The sequence below is a fragment of the Lygodium microphyllum genome, chromosome 18 (genome assembly GCF_053477565.2).
Source record: "Lygodium microphyllum isolate KBCC chromosome 18, Lygodium_microphyllum_v1.1.10, whole genome shotgun sequence".
Lineage (NCBI taxonomy): Eukaryota > Viridiplantae > Streptophyta > Polypodiopsida > Schizaeales > Lygodiaceae > Lygodium > Lygodium microphyllum.
Window position 1 is genome coordinate 27,917,594 of NC_141152.1, and position 5,086 is coordinate 27,922,679.

Genomic DNA, 5,086 nt, shown 5'->3' on the forward strand with positions numbered 1-5,086 from the left:
TGGCTTTGATTTCTAGCCATGATGACAGATGCAATCCTGAGGAGGCTTTGAAGTTTTTTTTCATTAGTTGCAAGAGGTTGGAGTGCATTTAGCAGTGTAACTACTAAACAAGGAAGAAGGCATTTTGAAATACGGAGGCACCAAAGAAGTGTGAGGTGGCCAACCTGCAAAGGGACAGGAAGGTGACAAACCGACAGCTATGAACAAAGGGAGTTGTAGGTTGGTGAGAATTAGTGGCAAGTTCTACAGTGAGTCCTTCATTGTTATTGACATGACTTGATTTTTGGGATACAAGCATGGCTATTTATATTCTTCTACGAGCTTTTGTTCTTGCGACAAACAAACATGTTGGTTGACTCTACTGTCCACTTACTTGGAAACAAGGGGATGCTTTCTTGATGTGCTTGTCATCTTCCCAAATTCTATCCTTGTGGGTTGTAAAACTAGAGAGCTTGCCACCATCTTATATTTCATTATTGAACAAACATGGAGGCAAAGATGGCTCCATAGTGAAAACACTCCAAGAGTTGGCCTTCAAATATCCATTGACAAAGTTGAATGCCGTGTGAGAAGTCTTCATTCTAGGTCAATTGAGCAAAAGTACAATAGCAGCCCGAAAGATGGTGATGTATGATCTCAATGCCTTCAATTTACTCCCAATCATTATATAAAACAATCAAATCATAATCTTCATTATCATGATGGTCATCATCATGTACAACAAGTACACAATTTCCTACTTTGAGCTAGCTTGTGGAACATCTCTTAATTGTGTTTCCAACATACCCTCATGACCCCTTTGTCATCACTTACACCATCTCGAGTAGTTAATGCTACTAGTTGCCACTATAATTAACTTGGAGAAACTTCATGGGATAGTTCCATCACCTTTGACAAGGCCTTATTGACAATCTTATGGTTGAGAATTGTAATCAGTAGATGACATTGATGTATAGGGGTGATGAGTTGTCTTTGGGTACATGATGTTGAATTCATATATGAAGAGTTGGAGTGGGTAATGCTAATCTCAAAGAGGTCTTCTCAGTCAAGACAAATTTCTTCAGTTTGAAGCTCATATATTGTCATCGAGAAATTCTGTTCTATCATTAAATAATTTGGATTTTTTATAAATTGTTGAAGTATGGATTCAGGGATGTAAAGTGTATGTTCATTCTTTGATTTGATTGGACTTTGGATTTGTACTTGAAACTCCCATCTCACATAGCATCCCTATGGGGAGCAACTTTCACAAACTCTTGCACATATTCCGTGTGACAACGTGAGATAGCACCTTTCATTATGCATGCAATTTTTCTTTCACACCGTCAGTTGTGAGATGGGCTACTTTCTTGGTCAACATATTAAGGACCATATTTTTGTTGAGAGAGTGTGAGATTTTGGGAGGGTGGAGCAAAGTACAATTTTTATATTGCTAAGTGATGAGAGATGAGCTTAAGGATTTAAAGTAATCAAGGAATTGTGTTTGTATGTTGCATGATGCACGGACACATGTAGATAGGCTAGGCACTATATATTCCAGTGCAACTATTCTTTTGTGTGGAGCATCACTTGTTTGATTACATCACATAGATTCAGATTTACATTTTATCTCAATGTCATGAATGATTGGGCACGGAGTTCCATTTCAAAGCATGCCATCAAGTAGGATACTTTTCATGAAATCAAAAGTAGGAGGACAAAAGGATATTATCATCAAAAGAGCAATTGTAGGTGCTATGAAGAAAACAAAAAAGTGAAAGATATATCAATAACAAGTTTGGAGTAAACGGAGACATTGGGAAATATCATAGTGCTTTGGTATTCTAGGATGGAGTTCATGGAGGACTTAGAATTTATTATTATTAGTTGGGGGAGATCGTTTCATCTACACTACAAGATATAGGCCTTATACCGACGTTAAAAGCAACAAAAATATTCATAAAGGAATTTGCCTCTGTCTCATCACAAAAAACATTGTTATTGGTGACTCCATAGAACACTCGGTATTAGCATCGTTATCAGTGTTGCTTTGCGTCGCTATCAGCATCGCATGCATCGTTATCAACATCGCTATTTGCATCCGTATCGACAAATGCAACACTGATACTGACGCAAATAGCAACATTGAGATAACAACACTTTGCGATGCTAATAGCGACACATGCAGTAAATTTGCGATGCTAATCGTGACAATAACAAGGAAAAAAAAATGTGTGGCATTGCCCTGCAACATATAGCACTATGTGCTTTATTTGGGCCATACAAAATAGTTTCAGTAATGTGTACAATGCTCCTATAAATAAAGGCAAAGTGTACTTAAATCATAACACTGATATATGAAATAAATACATGATCGCGTTATGAAAGTGACTGGTACAATCATGGCAAGATACTACTACTAATCTCTACACAGATCACATGACCAAAAAAGAAGAGTATATGAGCTCCAGGGATCCAAGGTTGAGCTATAGATCCTCGCCATTCGAAACCTCATCCCGCCACAAAGGAGTTTCGAACGGACTCTGCATTTAAAAAAAAACAACTACACATCAATGCACCATACAATAATGCACTTAATAACTACATACAAGAAAGATGAGTGACTTACAGGGCCGCTGCATCCATACAATCGATCGATCAATGAAGTGAGACCATGCCTCTCTGCATATCAAGTCTCAAGGCTGGTGGAATCCTGGTTTGTAATGGAGTGCTGTAAAGAAAATAAAATACAACTGTTAGAAACATGATTGTCAGTACAAAGGATATTGCAAAAAAATAAGCAAGCTGAACAAAAGAAAAGCTTACAAAGTCCTCCAGATATGTCATGTGGCCGCCACTCCCAAGATGATGGACCACTCTGGCCTCTAGTCATGCCCTCACCACCTTGTGCTGCTATCTCCAACGTCTTGGAGAATCTCTAGCCTCCTTCCTGAGCGAGCAACAGTCATCCGCGTCTGGCCACTCGGGCTTTAAAACCCTACTCTTGAGTGCCTTGCGTGTATCCGATCATCTATGTGACATGTATGCATGCATGCACTCCATAATCCAGCTCGTAGAAAACCTATATGCTGTGGCTACTACCAAAAACTCCTCATGTAAGGATGCTACAATGTAGTCCTTGCTCCCCTCTAGTATATTCTCCCAATGATCCAAAACGTTGTGGTGAAAAACTTATTGGCACAACTCTCTCATGTGAGCCATCACCCTCCTCCCCTCATCATCATCATGATGGCTCCTGACCTATCATCTACAAGGTAGGCATACACCTCTGGGATATGCCTAAGGTGGGTCCTCTCCCACCCGCAACTACGCTTATGGGCATATCTAGGAGACCCCTATACATCTAGTGTACCTACCGAGGTAGTATCTCTCGGAGTAGCATCCATAGGGGTGCCACCTGTGGACGGCTGAGCAAAAGCCGGAGTGACTGGAGTAGACATCTCCACAGGTGTGACAAATCCTGAAGGTAACGCAACTCCAGCAGAATGACGAGATGGAGACATTACGTCGGTACCTCCATAGTAGCCACTTGATCCACGCTCTCTTGAACTGCTATGAGAGCGAGGAGTAGCACATGTATCCCGAGGCGACCATGGGCTTACTGCATCCAGATCTCCTCAGCATCCCCCTGAGCCACTCCCTCCATCTAGCCCAAGTCTAGAGCATCGACCTCGTTTGCTGGGAATTGAAGCATCAGAGCGCACTGAAGTAGATCTAATAGAGCCATCAGATGGTGTCCAAGATAGCTCCTGGTCCGCCTTATCTCTGAATATCGCCATCTGATCTAGAGACATACGTTGAAGATTTCCTATAGCTCCTCGTCGCTCATCCCTCGACTCATCATGATAATCTAAATATCCACAAAGGTCACTTGTACAGACAAAAATTGATGTTAGTATAATCAATATAAATCATACAAAGCACGGTGTCGGAGGGATTTTTGTCGAAAGATCGAATCCACCGCGGATCAGAAGTAGAAGGAAGTAGAGATAGGAGTTGGAAGAGAAGATAGAGAATACCCAAGTGGTAAACACTACCAAGACAAATCACAATGAATTTAATCAATATGTATTGAAAGAACCTAGAATCTTTGCACTACTCAAAAGCAATCTCCAGGCATTAGATCTCTTGGAGCTTCTTTGTAGAACAAAACGTGCATAAAAATTACAGCTCCTTATCTGCTTGGAACCCAAATCTGATGGCTTCGTTGGCTCCGAAAGGGGGATAAAACTCTAGGACATCTACTCATGGATCTCCTAGATCACTCATTCTTTTTCTTTTAGTTCAATTTGCAGTTTTCAGCCTATTTATAGCGATCGCAACATGCGTGATTTCGTCAATCTATCCTTTTTGTGAAAATCCCCTAATTGGCTGAAAAAGCAACTAGCTTTTTGCATGCCATCCTAATCTAGAAGCTTTTTTGTAACTTTTTAAGATTTTTACAATAAATAATATCAAAAATAGGCTAAAATGATCCAAAATCTAATATTTTTGGATAATCCATGCAACTCACACTAGTACTAATGGCTCAAATCACATTGACTCTCTAGATCAATAAAGAAGTTGGATGATGATGCATTCCATACTTCTTCACACTGTGTCCTCATAACATCACGACATCCACCCCCTCTGAACCTGCACATCCTCTGGTATGTGCCAAAATCCTAGTTGTCACGATCATCCTCTACAACCATATCCTTTACTTCTTCATCTTCCATATCTTCCTAGCTAGCCCTTGTAGTATCAGGACCACTATTTTCTTCCAATTCTAGCAACTCATAGGTAGTAGATTCCCGCCTTTTGAATAATTTGATTGTTTTCCTTGCTACCAAAATTTTGATGATTGTCCCATCCATCTCATTTAATGCATAAGTAGTATTATCAAACACCTATCTTACCACATAGGCATATATCCTATAATAGCACTATGAGCTGTTCTGTCGGCCAATAAAGCATAAGGAAGCAATCGTGGCCACTCTTTTACCTTCTCTCCACATGATTTTTCCAATGCCTTCACAATAGGTTGGTGACCTCTTTCACTTTTCCATTTCCTTCAGGGTTATAAGCTGAAGTTAAAGAAAGCTTT